Source organism: Galeopterus variegatus, unplaced genomic scaffold (assembly GCF_000696425.1).
Source record: "Galeopterus variegatus unplaced genomic scaffold, G_variegatus-3.0.2 Scaffold5109, whole genome shotgun sequence".
Classification (NCBI taxonomy): domain Eukaryota; kingdom Metazoa; phylum Chordata; class Mammalia; order Dermoptera; family Cynocephalidae; genus Galeopterus; species Galeopterus variegatus.
Genome location: NW_007731220.1, coordinates 3072 through 22005, shown reverse-complemented (window position 1 = coordinate 22005; position 18934 = coordinate 3072).

Genomic DNA, 18934 nt, shown 5'->3' with positions numbered 1-18934 from the left:
AACTAATTATAACTGCAATGGCAGTATTGCAAAATAACATCAGATTCTGTGGTGGTGTGGTTTAGGACTTTAACATATAAATTTGGGGGAAGGGCAAACACAATTTAACTCATAATAGAGACATCACTAACTTCAGCAGAAGCTATGAATGGTAGCACCTCCTCTCTAAATGGAGTATAGACAAGTCTCCTGTTGGTATGAACAGAGACAGCCCATCACATTACTCTAGATTTCATATTGGCTACTTGTATGGGTTTGCTTGGGCTGCCATACAAAACACCACAGACTGGGCAGCTTAAACAATGGAAATGTATTTCTCCCAGTTCTGGAGGCTGGATGTTGAAGATCAAGGTGCTGGCAGGATTGATTTTCTCTAAGGCAGTCTCCTTGAATGGCAGATGTTTGCCTTCTCTCTTCCTCTTCACATGGTCATCCTCTGTGCACAATTACCCCTGGTGTGTCTACATATGTCCTAATCCCCTCTTGTTTTAAGGACAACAGTCAGCTTGTTTTAGGGCCCAGACTGATTTTAACCTAGCCACCTCTTTAAGACCCTATCTCAATATGCTGTCACCTTTTGAAGTTCCTGGGTTTAAGATTGCAAAATAATTATTTTGGGGGAAGAAGAGGAAAGAAATTAGCCCATACAGTAGTCAGGGTGGTGTATGTGTCATTACTAATATTTAGATAGATTATGACTACGCCCATCCACTCAGATATCTGCCAGGCACCTTAGGCTGGGTAAGCCATATCCTGGACTGAGATATGGACTGAGATGCACACTTTTGTTGTTACCCCTCTCCTGGAGATGGCACTCTTCTCTCAAGCAGAAGTCTTGTATACCCAGATCGCCACACTTCCCTACCTCCCACAAAGTGGTTGCTGCTGAGTTTCTCACTAGACAAATGTCTCCTCTTTCTTTTTTTACAAACTGTCTGTGTTCTGAGAAGTTCATGAGATCCTGGTCTAACAAGATCTTGCATGGGGGTGGAGGGTTCCATTGGGCAGGACTGCTTCCTGGGAAGATTGGTGGCCTACCCTTCAGGATCTATTCTCTATGGCTTCCCTGCAACCAAGTGCCCTTGACTCAGAGTCATACCCTGTGTCTTTTTTTTTTCTTTTGTGACTGGTAAGGGGATCAGAACCCTTGGCTTGGTGTCATGCGCACTGCACTCAGCCAGTGAGCGCACCAGCCATCCCTATATAGGATCCGAACCTGCGGCCTCGGAGCTCCCAGCGCCGCTACACTCCCAGCGCAGCACTCTCCCGAGTGAGCCATGGGTTCGGCCCCATATCCTGTGTCTTAGAAAGGACCATCTTGGTTTACATAAATAGGGCCTTCCCCCCAAGCATCTCTCCTCACTTGCTTATGCCACTCCTCACTGGTCAGTTCAACCTCCAGGCCCTTCTACACTTGGAAGGTTCTGGTGCTCCAGAAGACTTGGGTCCTGGACATGCAGGACAATGGTGGCCAGTTGGGCAGTGGAGTTTTGTTGCTTTGTATTGCTTTGCCCCCCACAGATTTGTCACCCTTCTTTCCCTGGGTGACAGAGATGCAAAGGATTACTCAAAGCCCATCTCTTCTGAGCAGTGAGAGGCCCCAAAGTGGTTAACTCCTTTGGAAACACTCAAGCAAGACGCATCCCTTCCTTGGGAAATTAACCCCAAATTGGGGTTCTCTTAATGCATACATTTTCCAGACTAGGAAGTTACAGGAAGAGAACATAGGTGGGGTTATAGTTTAACAATATAGGCTGGTAACTTTCAGTGAAATGAGCCAGATGACATTCCTGTAAGGCAATTAAGTGGTCCTATCAACACAAGCTTGATCTTAGCAAACATTCCTTCTCCCTCCAGAAATTTTCCAGTATCTACACATATCAATCAGTAACCTGTCTGTCCTTGAGCCAGCAACCTTACTGTGCCACAAATCTTTGTCTTACAAAAGAGACTTTGTAGCCTAAAGAAAATTTCCAGTCTTCTGCAAGGTGAATATTTGAAACTTCAAGGCTTTGGAAAACCAGGCCCTGTGAAGTACATTTGCTTTAAGAATATTCCACAGAGTTTCCACCTACAAAGTGGATGTGCTGAGGCTGGACTTCACTGGACAGTGATTACATCAGGCATGGTGGGATGCAGAAGTCCTGTGTGCCTCTCACCATGAGTTAAACATGGACTTGGGTCCAAGAACAGAGCCTGTCTAATTGGATCTTTCTAGAATGGGAATCTGTGCTCTGAGGACATCTGAACCTCAGCGTGACTAAAATGGCCCTCAAGCTCGTTACTTGAATCTGACCCTGTCAGTATCCCCTTCTTCAGCCAGCAAGACCAGCATCTAATCACTCAATGGAGACAGAAGTCCAGATTTTATCTCCAGCATCTCCTTTATCCTCACTGTCCACACCTGTACAGTCACCAATTCTGCCCTAAAAAGCTTTTTTCCATACATAAATTTCTCATTTTGGCCACTGTCATTGGAGGTTGGGACGATACCAACTTCCAAATCGCCTTGCATCTAATTCTTTTTTTTTTTTTTTCTTGTCAGCTGGCCAGTAGAAGGATCAAACTTTGGACCTTGGCATTATCAACAAAGTGCTGAAACCAACTAAGCTAACTAGACAGCACCTTACATTAATTCTTAACCCTAACCTCTGACACCTAATATTTAACCCCTCACCCTTTCCCTAACACACCATAATCCTCAACTCAGTAAACTAAGCCTAAGCCCTAAACCATAAACACAACCTATCACCATAATCCTTAACTCCTAACAGGTTTACATATTACCTATCACTAAACTCTAGCACTTAACTACAATTCCAACTCTAACCCCTAAACACAACCATTTCCCCTAAACTGAAACTCAACCCTAACACTAAATGTAAACCTTGAAGTCTAATAATGTCTTAACACTAACCTCTCAATCTAACCCCAACAGCAAGCCTATCGTTAACCACTAACACTAACTCTAGTACTTAACCCTACCCCAATTGTAACATTAATCTCTAACCCCAACCTACTTAACCCCTAACCACTAATCCTAACCCTGCTCCCTAAAACCAACCATAATCTCTAGTCCTAACTGCACCCCCTAATCCTATCTCCAACCCTTCTCCCTAATTCAACCCAAACCCAAACCTCAACATCAACAGCAACCCTGACCCTCACTCTACCCGGGTGGTGTTGGGCTCTGGCAGTGGCATCGGTTTCCTCCTTTCCCAAGGCTCGCCTGGTATTTTCCACACACGAGTCTCCTGTTGGCCCCTGCCCTCCTGCCTTCTTTCCCACCTACCTTCTGTCCTTCACCTTCACAGAACCCATTCATGCTGCATTCTTTCTGCTCTGACCCCAGAGCACCCCTGGTCCTGACATGAGCACCTGCTCGTTCACTCGGAGAGGTCTGTGCTCCTCTGACACCTCCTTGGGTTTACTTTTATTCCTATTATCACCAGCAACATGGCCATTGCCATTGTTAAAATCGTCACTGTTGTAATTATTACCATTTTCATTTTTGTCATTGTTGACCAATTATTGAACACAGCCTTGTGGTCAGGTTATCCTGCGTTCTGTAACTGAGTGGACACCCCATTTCAGTGAAACCCTCCCAAAAGTTTAATGAAAGTGAGCTGTGGTCTTGGTCCCTCAAGCTGATGTGACTTAGGATCTGGGAACAGACTCTCTAATTAAGGAGTTAGGATTTACAACTAGCAAATGAGTAGGAAGCACAAAGAAGACAGCTGGGCAGGACGGGATGTAACCTAAGTGATGAGGAGGACATAAAACATTCGCTAAGCGCCAGGGACAGGGGACTTATCTTGACACACATCCTTGAGATGTCTTTATAGGACAAAATCCAGAACTTTCTCTGCCCTTGGAATGTGTAAGGAGGTGAACTTCAAGAACACAGACTGATAGGAGCCTGGTAAGTAATAAAGCAAACTAAAAGTTGTGTCTTTTTTTTGTGGAGATCTTGCTTCTTTGTGCTCAGAGACGCAGCCACTCAGAACAGTCAACTGGTGACTCACGCAGCCCCTTCCCCAACCCCCAACACTTTCTTTAAAACTCCCTGCCTGTAAGTGTTCCCAGAGATCAGGATGTTTCTGAGCTTTAGCCACCTGGACTCCATTACTTGGCCTCGTAATTAAAGCTTAATTTCCCTCACTGTAACTCGTGCCACTGTTCCAGCTTTAGCTGCACATCACATGAAGTGACACAAGTGTGGTTCTATTACTCTTACAGCTCACAGCTGGCCACATCTCAGCCCTGTGACAAGTTAGGTCATCCAAAGACCTCTTGGAACGTCAGTGCCGTCTATGACATGGGGTCAGTGACTCTGTTCCCATGGAGGAGGTTGGACATCCAAGCTGCCCTGGCCCCATCTTGTCCCACCCCAGAGAGCAGAGGCCTGCTGTGTGGGGACAGTCCAGGCAGACACGCTGGAGAAGCTGCTGGGGCATCAAGTGTGGCCACCTGGGCAGTGACCCCTCCCACACCCCCACCTTCCTGTGCTCCTGCTAAGCCCTCACCTCTGCCCACCAGGTGCTAGGCCTCCTGCTGTGAGTGTGAGCACCACTCCTCTATGGCACAGAGGTGACCTGGCTCCAACTAGCTCTGGCTTAAGAATGTCACTGCAGGGCCGGCCCAGTGGTGCACTGGAGAGTGCGCCGCTTGGGAGCGCGGCGGCACTCCCACCGAGGGTTCGGATCCCATGTGGAGACCGGTTCCCACTCACTGGCTGAGCGTGGTGCGGGCGTGACACTGAGGGTTGCGATCCCGTTACCGGTCAGTAAAAAAGACAAAAAAGGAAAAAAAAAAAAAAAAGAATGTCACTGCACCTGAGCTGTTTGCACATCCGAAAAGTGGGTGCCAAAAGGACAAGACCAAGAAGGTCATTGCAGGGACCAGTTGGAATGAGCCATGGAAAGTGCCTGCCTAGTGTCCACCCCTGCGGAAAAGACTAGAAGGGCTGCTCGTGTTAACTATTTCACTCTCCCCATGAAGCGGCCCCTGCTTCAGCTCTCACCAGCCCCTATGTTTGGTTAGCACTGGTTCTGAATTTGTGAGAGGTTTGGGATGCCATCTAGAGGTCACTGGGGGTCAGCACCAACTCTCCATCCATGGTGTCAGCTGGACCAGAACCTGGAAGGTGACTCTCTGTCCCAGCTCCCCTGCCTCAAGGTGCAGGTGACCATCACCAGCTCAACATGCCCGATGTGGGCCTGCAGTGCTGTGCCCACCTCCTCCTTGCCTCCCTGCAGCCCAGGGGAATGTGCAGGCAGAGCCAGATGGGCAGGGGTGCTGCAGAGGGTGTATGTGAGCATGTGACAGTGGACAGGGCTGAGTCACACAGAGGAGCCTCCAGAAGCAGGCAGACTGGACCCTGTGGGCTCAGATGTTCTGGCCTTCACCTGAGGGGTTGCTGGGAGGGCCTAAAAACTCAGGTCTTGCCACCAACACCTGGCTCCTGGCCACTGGCAGGCTTCCTGCAGGACACATGGACCAACATGCTCCCACCTGGGCATTCTCAGTGGATCCAGAGTCCCTATCCTTGGTGGGCCTCACCCAAGAACAGGGAATCAGGAATTGTCCATAGGTGGCAGGACCCCAACAGATGTTAAGCAGAGGAGCCATCCCTGGGGATGCTGAGGCCATGAAGCCCAACAGGGGGCATGTCTCAGGCCACAGTGGTGAGAAACAGCTTTATTTCTCAGGGGCCCTGAAGCAGGGCAGCTGCCTTTTATCCACTCCTTTTAGGGTGCCCCATCCTCTGGCAGGTGCTAAAGGGACACGGTCCCACAGGAGCTCACAGCCAGCACTGCCACTATCCCCGCCAGGTCTGTGGACACTGACCAGGGCCTCCTGCGCCAGGCCTGGGGCCACGGGGTGCCAATGTGGGACACGCTATGGGGCCCAGCCCTCTGTCACCTTCTGATGGCACCAGCTCAGCAGGGAAGAGGGCATCGAGCTGGGGTCCTCCAGCCTGCAGATGACTCCGAGCATTTGAGTCCAGGGCAGGAAGGTGGCAGGGAGTGACACAGAGGGGCTGGGGCCTCAACAGCACTACGGGAAGCCCCTTCTCATGGGGCATCTCCCGGAGGGATGGTCGGAAGTGCGACTCTGCCATCCTGCCAGGGACAGGGGCTGCCACTAGCAGGGTCCCGGGCAGCCTCAGGTGTGTCACGGGTGGGGCTCCCGCCTTCCAGGGTTGTGCACTGGCTGCTGCCTCCTGCTGGGCACAGACACTGTGGCCTCCTGTGTGGCCTCCAGGGTGGCTGTGCAGCATGCATAGCTCTGCCCAAGGATGCAGAGATGCTTGGGGGACGGCAGGTCACAGTGCAGGCCACCACAACAGTGCCACTGGCTTCCTCCTGCCCCGGAGCAACCAAGTAGCGCTTCTTCCTCCTGCAGATGGTGCCAGGCCAGCGGAAGGGGTGGAAGGTGGTGGCATATCCACCACAGCTCCTGCTTCCTGCCTGGTCGTGCTGCTGTGGGCGTCTCTCCTTCTCAGCGGCTGATGGAGCTCAGCAACAGCCAGGCCTCTGAGTGGAGGGACCGTCACTCATGCAGGACACTGGGACACGCACCCCAGCTCCAACACCATGGGCCGGCAGCCTCTCTTTTGCTGGTGACCTTGGCATGACATGACAGCCTGGTGAGTGGCCACACCCGCTACCCCACCCCATCAGCGGGGCCCCACGGGGGAACAGCGGTCATCGCCCATGTCCAGCGGGTCCCAGATGTCATTCAGTCAGTGGAGTGAGAAGTACACATGCAGGTGAACAAGTCCTCTGCTGCAGAGTCCCTGTGGAATGACATGAGGCTGTGGCAAGAGTGGCAGGAGCCACCCCCGTGCACCCCACCCTCGCTGACGCTCCAGGTGAGTTGTTGAGAGGCTCTGGAACGATGTGAATGGGGCCACCTTAGACCCCAGCCCTGGTGGAGCTGATAGATGACGCAGCCTCTTGAGGGACCCCAGCTGAGCCCCACCCAAATTGCTGACCACAGGATGACAAGCAAATGAGATGGCTTTGGGGTGGCTTGTGACAGCAGAGATGACTAGTATGGACAGTGGCCCCTCTTGCACCACCTGGGGTTTGGCTTCTGGCTGAGCTGGGGGCTCTAATGCATTGCACCATCATCCTGCTTTCTAAATTGTGTGCCTCCTTCCCTTTGTCACTAACACCAGTGAGCTCAGCTCTGCCTAGTGGGTGGCAGGCTGCAGGCCCCGCCATGAGGGCCGCCTCTTCCCCTCACAAGCCCCCTTCCCCGGGTCCATCCCCACAACCCCACTAATGGGCACTAAACACAAGAGCCTATGAAACCAGCCCAGGCACGGCGCAGCTCTGCCGGCCCTGCACAAGTGGGTGGGGAGGAGGCGACCTTGCCGGAGCGTCTGAGGCAGGGGTGAGGTGGTCACACGGAGGGTGAAGAGGAGCCATCAGGGACAAGGGACACATGAGGTAAAGAGGTTCGTGACCGCAGCCATCTGTACTTCTCATGGCAGCCAGCACCCTGCAGGCGTCTTGAGCGCTGCCTTCCCAGGGGACGGCGCTGCGGCCACGCTGAGCAGATTCTGTTGGGCTGATGGGAACAGCAGCGCCCTCTGCGGGCACCCAGGCCGCCTCCGCCAGGAAGGCCTCCGGCTCCTTCAGCCCTAGGAAAGCTGATGCTGAGCACTGCAGGATCTGTGGGGACAGTCCCGGAGGAGCGGCCCTGGCTGTCCCTCTCCAGCAGCGACGGCGTCTCTGCAGCCGTGTTCTCTGGGGCTCACCCCAAGCCGGCCCTGAGCGCTGGATGTGCCTGTGACCGGCTTTGGGTGGCGTCTGGCATCTATGGTCCTTTCCCCGCGGCCGCGTCTCACGTCCCACAGGCTCAGGGGAGCAGCTGCTGTCGCCTTCGCCTGAGCCTGTGCCCAGCCCTTCCCGCTGTGCCTCCGCACCGTCCACCCACTGAGGCTGAGGTGGTGATGAGCCGTCCCCTCCCCAAACCCTGGGGACTGGGGGATGGGGGTGGGACAAATGTAGGCTGAGGAAGGGACATGTGGACCAGAGTGGGATCCTGGGCGTGGTGGGGTGTGGAGGTGTTGAAGCTTAGAGGGGATGATGGCGGCATCAAGTGTTGGTGGCTTCTGGAGGGGACAGTGGGAACGTAGTGGGATGGAGCAGTGACATTAGCGTGGGTCCACAGGTTGGGGCTGGGGAAGGGGCGACTCAGGCTGTCCTTCCCATGAATGCTTTGTCAGAAGACAGTGCACTGCTGGAAGGCCAGGCGTGTGCTATGAAAGCTGGTTCCAGAAGCTTCACAAACAGGGTGGTCAAGTCCAAGATGGTGGAGGGGATGGAGATGTGCCGTGAGTTCACATTCTAGCTCTGCCATGAAGGAGCCTGTTAGTAGTTTATATGAGACTCAGTTTACCCATCTGTAACATGAGCATAGTAGCAATACTAGGAAATGCCCCAAATTCCCAGAGAAGTGACTGTGCAGTGCGTGCAGACTGAGAGTTGCCGTGTGGCAGCTGTGTCTGTAGGTGTCGGTTTCTCTCCAGCAGTGAATTTTCTGTTTTCCTCCTCTAGTTTATAGCATGCTTAGCACCCCTGATCTGACATTTCAAAAATGTATGAAGGCCTTGTTTCCAGGGACAGTGTGTTCTATGAAAGACACTGGGGTCCTGGATGATGGTCCCATTTGCTTTGGAACAGTGTCGTTCTTATGCAGTGTGAAGGGGGACCCCGTGAGTAGGAATTCCACCCGAGAGAACATCTGAGCTGAGCCCTCTCAGCAGCACTCAGAGCAGATGAAGAACTACAGAAAGGTGAAGATCTTATCTTCTCAAGGCCCAAGTAACGACTGAGCCTCCTGCCTAGAATGAGCAGGACGTGAGTGTGACTGCCTTCTCCAGAAGCTGTCAAAGACTGGGTGATATTGGGACATTCAGACTAACTTTTATAAGGGAGATGTGAGTTGGTTGGGGGATAGACAAGGGCCTAGAAAATGTGACTCACTGGAGGGGTCTTCAGGGTGTGGTCTGGGATGGAGGAATGACACGTCACAGCTGAGAAGATGTGACTACATGTTGATCTTCTCTCTGTGTAATGGAGATGCAAAAATGATTACTCGAAGCAACATGAATGCAATGAGAAGCCCAAGGGACTGCACCTCAGCAACTCCTCTGTTAGAAGGAGAAACTGGATACAGCCCTGATTCAAAGTTAGCTGCTGTTTTTATTGTACAGGCAAGGAAGTTTCACCAGAAAAGTCAGTTCATTCAATCATTTCAAAAGAACACAAAGACATGGGCAATGTGACTAAAGTTATGTATGGCTAGGTATAGCTTAAGCAGTAGAAACTAGCAACATCATTCAATTTGTGAAAAGCTAAGTTGATCAAAGTGCGATCATTATATAGTCTAAAATTACCCAAACCTCTCCTTAAATGATTTAAGCAAAAGTTACATTCTTATGACTAAATCTAAGTATAATGGTCTCTAAAGTTTCCACCAACAAGCAGCTTGCCCAGAATAAATATTTTTTCACATTTTTTCCTACAGCAATTCTTTCAACATCTTTTAACAACAATCAGTATGTAAAATAATCAAAGTACATAATCCCATCCCTAAACAGTTATTAGGGTTGATTAGATGGGCTGTTGCCCACTAGCTATGGGCTTTTATCACCTAGCCAAGGACTTTTGTTCCATACATGCATTACCTAAAAACCCTATACTAAAAATAAAACAAGAACAAGAATTATAAACCTCTACAACTACATTCCTCCCTAGCACACTCCCATTACTTCACTCTAGCTTCATTTTTTTCCAGAATTGGAGCTCTCTCAAACCTAGTCTGGCACCACATTTTGTATCTAGAGATACGCTGATGCTACCTCTGTCCTGATAGTTACTTCTGGTGGTTCAGGAAGGGTTTGCAGGGTCTTTCTGCTATGTAGGAAACATAAATGAATGAATGAATGAATGAATGAATGAATAAATAAATAAATAAATAAATAAATAAATAAATAACAGTTGGAAGAGTGAGTTGCCCAGGGTCACATGATTTGTAGATGTCAGGCATCCTGACTTTTTGACTAGTGTTCTCTGCTTTTACACAATTAAGTCAAAACTTATGTTTGGCTTTGAGATCAAATTGAGAAACAGCAGTCAACTGAGAACAACTGTTGTTTTACAAAACTATGCCTTGAATGTTGTGATTTTTCCCCAGTGCATTCTGTGGGATGTATGAATTCATGGGGTTAATAATGCAAGGTTTTTCTCACTTAATGTCAGTAATCTGTTCTTGAAAACCACAAGTTCTACAGCAAATTATTAGCAGTTTATTTCTGACACACTCCAGCAGGAGCCATGGGACCCCGAGCCCAGGTCAGTCCCTACTGCCCAAAGAGGCCCAAGAACTGCCGGACATACATGCCCACAAATTAGCCATGCCAGAACAGGAAGGTGCTGTGTGTTCCCCAGCCCAGCCCAGTCCCCACTGCCCAGAAAGGCCTGCGAGCCACCAGTCCCACACACCCTGAGTCAGCTGTGCCAAAACAGGCAGGCACAAAACACCTTGGAACAACCAGCCCTGACCACTCCTGGCCTCCCAGAGAGGCCTGAGAGCCACCAGGCCCACATGCCCCAAGCCAGCTGAGCTGGCTGTGCTGGAACAGGAAGGCACCGTGGGAACCCCAGCCCAAGAATTGGCTACTCTATGCAGCCCAGAATTGGCAGTCCCTTCAGGATCCCAGCCAGACATCAGGGTAGAATGTGAGGACTGTGATGCCCCCGGCTACAATGACTAAACAACAAAGGAAAGATACCACAAATATTAAAAAATCAAGAAAATACGTCACCACCAAAGGAAAATAATAACTCTCAAGCTCTAGATCCTATACAACAGGAAGTTTTGAAATGACTGATGAGAAATTTCAAGCAACACTTCTAAGGAAACTAAATAATGTTCAAGAAAACTCAGTTAGAAAACACAATGAAATACAAGACCTGAAAGAAGAAATGTACAAAGAAATCAATGCCTTGAAAAAGAATGTGGCAGAGCTTGTGGAGCTGAAGGATTCAATCAATGAAATAAAAAACACATCAGAGAGTCTAACAAGCAGGGTATAAAAAGCAGAAGAGAGAATTTCTGATTTCAAAGATTAACTGTTTGAATTAACACAGGCAGACCAAAAAAAAAAACAAGAAAAGAAAAGAAAAGAAAAGAAAAGAAAAGAAAAGAAAAGAAAAGAAAAGAAAAGAAAAGAAAAGAAAAGAAAAGAAAAGAAAAGAAAAAAGAACTTTAAAAATTGAAGAAAATCTAAGAGAGGTAACAGACCACCTTAAGTGCTCAAATATCCAAATCATGGGTATTCCAAAAGGGGAGAGAAAAATAAATGGCATTGAAAACATATTCAATAAAAATAATAGCAGAAAACTTCCCAGGTATAGGGAAAGTCACAGATCTTTGGATTCAGGAGTCCCAAAGATCCCCAAACATATTCCACCCAAAATTGTCCTCTCCAAGACATGTTACAGTCACACTGGCAAAACTCAAAGACAAAGAGAGAATCTTAAAAGCTGCAAGAGAGAGAAATCAAGTCACCTATGAAGGAGCCCAAATCAGACTAACATCAGACATTTCATCACAAACCCTGAATGCCAGAAAAGAATGAGATGATATATTCAAAATACTAAAGGACAAAAACTGCCAGCCAAGAATACTTTCCCCAGCAAGGCTATCTGTCTGTAATTAAGGACAAACAGTATGTTTCTCAGACAAACAAAATCTGTGGGATTTCAGTACCACACGACCTGCCTTCCAAGGAATTCTCAAGGGAGTACTGGGTTTGGTATCTGAAAAACAACCATCACTGCCACGAATACTCAAGTAAGAACAAAACCCACCAGTAAAACAAAAATGGTAACAATAAAGAGAAAAAATAATTTATCTACCACCCCAAGAAACCAACAAACACAGAAGACAAATGAAAAATCAGAAAGAAAGGAACAAGAGATACTTAAGACATCTAAACAAAAATCAACAAAATGCTAGGAGTAAGTCAACACCTTTCAATAACAACTCTAAATGTAAAAGGATTAAATACCCCACTCAAAAGATGCAGAGTGACTGGGTTAAAAAGATGGATCCAACAATATTCTGCCTTCAGGAAACTCACCTCACCTGTAAGGACACACCTAGACTAAGAGTGGAAGGATGGAAAAAGACATACTATGTAAATAGAAATGAAAAACGAGATAGAATTGCTATTCTTAAAACAGATAAAATAGGCTTTAAACCAAAAACCCTAAAAAGAGATAAAGAAGGCCACTATATAGTGATAAAAGGATCTATCCATCAAGAAGACATAACAATCATAAGTACATACACACCCAACATCGGAGTAGCCAGTTTTATAAAGCAAACGCTATTAGACATAAAGGATGAGACAGACACTAATATCATAATAGCAGGGGACCTGGACACCCCACTCTCAATATGGGACAGATCACCCAGACAAAAAATCAGTAGAAACACAACATCTAATCAACACTTTAGACCAATTAGACTTGGCAGATGTCTACAGAACATTCCAACCAACAACCTCAAAATAGTCATTCTTCCCATCAGCACATGGAACATTCTCCAGGATAGACCACATGTTAGGTTACAAATCAAGTCCCAACAAATTTTTGAAAAATTGGAATTATTCCATGTATTTTTTCAGATCACAATGAATTAAAATCAGAAATCAATGACAAATGAAACCTAGAAACTATACTAACACATGGAAATTAAACAGTCTACTTAATGACATATGTAGTAGAAATTAAAACAGGAAATTAAACAGGAAATCAAAAAATGTATTGAAGCTAACAAAAATAATGACACATCATAACAAAACCTGTGGGATACTGCAAAAGCAGTACTAAGAAGGAAATTTATCACATTAAATGCTGACTTCAGAAGAATGGAAAGATGGCAAAGAAACAACCTAACACTTCATCTTAAAGATCTTGAAAAACAAGAACAATTCAAATCCAAAGTTAGTAGATAGAAAGAAATAATAATATCAGAGCAGAACTAAATGAAATAGCAATCTGAAAAACAATACAAAGATCACCAAAACAAGAATTTGGTTTTTGAAAAAGATAAATACAATTGATGAACCTTTAGCAAGGCTAACTAAGAAAAGAAGAGAGGGCCGACCCCGTGGCGCACTCGGGAGAGTGCAGCACTGGGAGTGCAGTGACTCTCCACCACGGGTTTGGATCCTATATAGGAATGGCTGGTGCACTCACTGGCTGAGCGCGGTGTGGGCAACACCACACCAAGGGTTGCGATCCCCTTACCCATCATGAAAAAGACAAAAAAAAAAAAAAAGAAAGAAAGAAAAAGAAAAGAAGAGAGAAGACCCAAATAACAAAAATTAGAAATGAAAAAGGTGATATTATAACTGATACCTCAGAAATACAAGGAATCATTAGAGATGACTATCAACAACTATATGCCAACAAATTTGAAAATCTGGAAGAAATAGATAAATTTCTGGAAACATACAAACTACAAAAACTGAGCCAAGAAGACACAGAAAATATGAACAGAACAATAACAATAAAAGAGATTGAAGCTGTTATCAGAAGTCTCCCAACAAAGAAAAGCCCAGGACTAGATGGTTTCACTGCAGAGTTCTACCAAACCTTCAAAGAGGAATTGAAATGAATTCTCTACAAACTGTTCCAAAAGATTGAAACAGAGGCCATTCTCCCAAACTCACTCTATGAGGCAAACATCACTCTTATACCCAAACCAGACAAAGATACATCAAAAATAGAAAACTGCAGGCCAATATCCTTGATGAAATAGATGAAAAAATCCTCAATAAAATACTAGCTAACAGAATACAGCAACGCATACACAAAATTATACACCATGATCAAGTGGGATTCATCCCAGTGATGCAAGGTTGGTTCAACATACGCAAATCAATAAATGTGATACATCACATCCATAAAATCAAAGACAAAAACCATATGATCATCTCCATAGATGCTATAAAAGCATTTGACAAAACTCAACATTCACTCATGATAAAGACTCTCTACAAGTTAGATATAGATGGAAAGTATCTCAACACAGATAAAGATGGAAAGTACCTTAAGAACAGGAAGTAGGGCCGGCCCAGTGGCGCACTGGATAGTGTGCCGCTTGGGAAGCACGGCGGCGCTCCCGCCCGAGGGTTCGGATCCCACATACAGACCGGTTCCCGCTCACTGGCTGAGCGAGGTGCAGGAGCAACACCGAGGGTTGCAATCCCGTTGCCGGTCCCCGGTCCGGTACGGGGGCAACACTGAGGGTTGCGATCCGTTGCCGGACACGGAAAAAGACAAAAAAATAAAAAATAAAAAAAAAATAACAGGAAGTAGACAATGATGCCCACTCTCACCACTCTTATTCAACATAGTGTTGGAAGTACTAGCCAGACCAATCAGAGAAGAGAAAGGAAATAAAGGGCATCCAGATCGGAGAACATAAAGTCAAACTGTTCCTGTTTGATGATGATATGATCCTACATATCAAACAGCCTAAAGCCTTTACAAAAAAACTCTTAGAGTTGATAAATGATCTCAGCAAAGTTGCAGCATACAAAATCAACACACAAAAATCAGTAGAATTTCTATACTCCAACAGTGAACATACTGAAAAAGAAATCAAGAAAGCTAGCTTGTTTACAATAGTCACGAGAAAAATGAAATACCTAGGAATAAAGTTAACTAAGGATGTGAAAAATCTCAGCAAAGAGAACTACAAACTACTGCTGAGAGAAATTAAAGAAGACACAAAAAGATGGAAAGATATTCCATGCTCTTGGATTGGAAGAATTAACATTGTAAAAATGTCCATATTACTCAAAGTGATCTACAGATTCAATGCAATCCCAGTCAAAATTCCAGTGACATTTTTCTCTGAGTTGGAAAAAACTATCAAGACATTTATATGGAATAACAAAAGACCAAGCATAGCCAAAACAATCCTGAGCAAATAATAATAATAAAATAATAATAATAATAATAAGCTGGAAGCATAACACTAGCTGACTTTAAAGTATACCACAAAGCTATAATCACAAAAACAGCATGGTATGGCATCAAAACTGACACACAGATCAATGGAATAGAATAGAGAACTGAGAAATTTTGTGGATGACTAATATCCAAAAAATTTTTGAGAAACCTCCATACTGTTTTCCATAGTGGTTGTAAAAATTTACAGTCTCACCAACAGCGTAACTGTGTTCCCTTCTCACCACACCCTCTCCAGCATTTGTTATTCACTGTCTGTTTGATTATGGCCAGTCTAACTGGGGTCAGGTGGTATATCAATGTAGTTTTAATTTGCATTTCCCTGATGACTATTGAGGTTGAGCATTTTTTCATGTACCTGTTGGACATTTGTACGTCTTCCTTTGAAAAATGTCTATTCTGCTTCTTTGCAAATTATTGAATTGGGTTATTTGGGGCTTTTTGTTTGTTTGTTTGTTTGTTTTTACCATATTATTGCTTGAGTTTCTTGTATATTATGGATAAAACAACTACAGATAGATCTTCCATAAGATCCAGCAATCCCATTTCTGGGTATATATGCAGAGGAATGGAAACCATCATGTCAAAGGAATACCTGCACTTCCATGTTGATCACAGCTCTGTTTACAATAGCCAAGACATGGAACCAACCTAAATGTCCATTGATGGATGATTGGATATGGTGACTGTGGTATATATACACCATGGAATTCTACTCTGCCATAAAAAGGAATGAAATTCTTCCATGTGCAACAACTTGGATGAGTCTGGAGAAACTTATGTTGAGTGAAAAGAGCAAAGCACAGCGGGATAAATATAATGTACTCACTCATATGTGGGAGCTAAGAGAGAAATAATGAAGGAAAAAAAGACCACAGTAGTGCATTGGACTTGCAGAGGGAGAGAACATTCCTTGGGCTACAAAGTGGAGTGGGTCAGGAAAGGGGGAGGGAGAGGAAGGTTGGGGATAATTGGGTGGGGGACATGGGGTACAAATGCAATTTGTGGCAATGGGTATGCTACCAATATGAACCTGTCCCTCACATCATGGGCACATTGGGTGACAATCAGCTTTGTATCTCATTAATATTCATAACCAATAAAAAAATCCAAAAAATTGAGAACGATAAATGCTGGCAAGATTATGGAGAAAAAGGAACTCTCATGCACGGTTGGTGGGACTGCAAATAGGTGCAGCCTTTATGGAAAATGGTATGGAGGTTCCTCAAACAATTACTGATATATCTACCATATGACTCAGCTACTCCACTGCTGAGAATATACTCAGAGGAATGGAACTCATCATGCCAAGGGGATGCCTTTACTCCTGTGTTTATTGCAGCTCTATTTACAATAGCCAAGAGTTGGAACCATCCCAAATGTCAATCATCAGATGATTGGGTAAGGAAACTGTTATTTATCTGCACAACGGAATACTACTCTGCTTTTAAAAAGAATGAAATATTACCATTCGCAACAACATGGATGGGCTTAGAGGAAATTATATTAAGTGAAACAAGTCAGGCACAGAAAGAGAAATACCACATTCTCACTTATTTATAGAAGCTAAAAATAAGTAACTATACAAAGAAATAAATGGTGTGTGTGGGGGGGAAGAAGACACAAAAATCACAACAATTCCTTGAACTTGTTAAGACAAGTGAACAGATATGATGTTGTTGTGGGGGATGGGGGAGAGGGAAGGGGAAAGAGGAATGGGTAAAGGGACACAAAAATCAACTACAATGTATATTGAGAAGTTAAAAAAATTAAAATAAATAAATAAAAAATTAACCAAATAAAATTACAATTTATACAAAAAGTTTATTTCCACTATTTAAAATGGGAAAATTAGACTGAATCACATTGTTACTCCTACTTACTTCCTTAAAATATAAGTAAAATAATACCATGCTCACATATAAGTAAGAGATGATGATGTTCATTTAAAGCATAGTCTTAATGATCTCAAGACACTTTCTTTGTATGACTCACGTGACCTGCCTTAGTGCCAACACATCCCTGACATCCATCTTGTCAATGTTTACTATGCTTATGAAAACCTCTATGTGTGATTGTGAAGCTCTATTGTTTGTAATTGGCACGTAGTTAATTCTCTCCCCCTACTCACCAATACATTAAAAACATATTGAATTCTGGGAAATTAGAGCTAATAGCATTTGATGTACATCAAATCAGTGAAAACTTCCTGGTTTTAAAAACAACCATTTTATTTGTTCATGATTCTATGAGTCAGCCTTCCGGGCTTAGCTCAGCTGGGCAGTACCTATGCTGGTGTCACTTTGGAGCACAAATGAGGCTGCAGTCTTCTGGTGCCATGACTAAGAGGACTTCACTCACAGTATGGTGGTTTGTGCTGGTTCTTGGATGGACCCTGTAAATCCAACAGGCAAGTACCAAGTTTCTTCCCAAGATGACAGTATTCCAAGAAGGGAAACTCTGTTTGGGCAAATACTTTTCAAACCTATGTTTGTGTTTCATTTACTGGCATCCCATTGGTCAAATTAAGTGCAATGGTAAAGCCCATGGTCATTTGGGGAGGGAAATTCATGAAGACATGGACACGGGAAGGTGTATCATTGGGAACCACTACTGGAAAAATGTGCTACAATAGATATACATTAAGTACATTGTTTTCTATACATCATTGACCAAAAATGTTAGTAGGCTTCAAGATGCATACTTTTCATGAAGTTTAGGTACACAAAGGTGAGAGATGTTGTTTGCCTATTTCTTGCTTATAGGAAATTGGGGATCATTATATTTTCTGACTTTGGCCTTTTGTTATAAGAAATGATTTAGTGTAATCATTTCTTCATAAAGCATGGGTTTCCTGTGTACTAAAATCCATTAGATGAAACCCAGCCCCACACGATCTGAGATGAAATCTTTATTCTCTGGCCTCCCCTTCTCTCCAAGGCTGTAATGAAATAATGTCCTCAGAAGCTCTATTGTTTACCAGGCACTGTCTCTCATTCACACCCTAAGGTCCCGAGAAGACTGAAAATATTTTTGATGTTTTATATTGTTTTGCAAAACACTGGGGTGGATGCTTGCCACAAAGCCATTTCTTTGGAAAACTTTTCTGGGGAGGAAAAGGGGGAACTGGTATTGAAAAATAGTTTTGTTTCAAACCCAGCAAGTCCTAGCCCATTTTTTGGTTCTGTTCTGTGTTTTGTTTATGTGTGTGTTTTGTTTTGTGCTTTGGTGGCTGGCCAGTACGGAAATCAAACCTCAAACCTTGATGTCAGCACCATGCTCTAACCAGCTGAGCTAATCAGCAGGCCCCCTGGCTCATTTATATTTTCTCTAAATTCTGTTCAAAAATTTAGTATTCTTTTAGTTCACCTCTTTCTTCTCATATTTTCCTAATGTCAGAAAGGGGAGGTCAGGTAGCAAATTCCACACATTCTTCCCAGAAGTGTCCTCTAACAAACCCCTGATTTGAGTTACCTCATCAATCTTCCATATTATGGGAGGCAACAGTGAGGCTCACGATCCTCCCGTACCTAAGCCACATGCTTTTTTCTCATTTTCAGTACCATTTACCTCACTGTCTCTCAGGCCTTACCAAGAGTCTTGGCACCCTTCCTGCTGGCACAGACTTTCTCCTCAAGGCCCAGGTTCTGCTCAGTCTCACAGCCAAGCCACATGTTGCAGCTTTTTTATCACCACAGCATCCAATTTCCATGCACCAAATTCTGTTTCAGTTATTTATTCTGCTTAAAAGTTGATGCCCAAACTATGGTCGCTTAAAACAGTTTATTATTATTTCTGCTTCTCTGGCTCAGGTAGTCTGTCTGGCAGGCTTGTTCCCTACACAGGTGCAGTGAGGTAGCAGT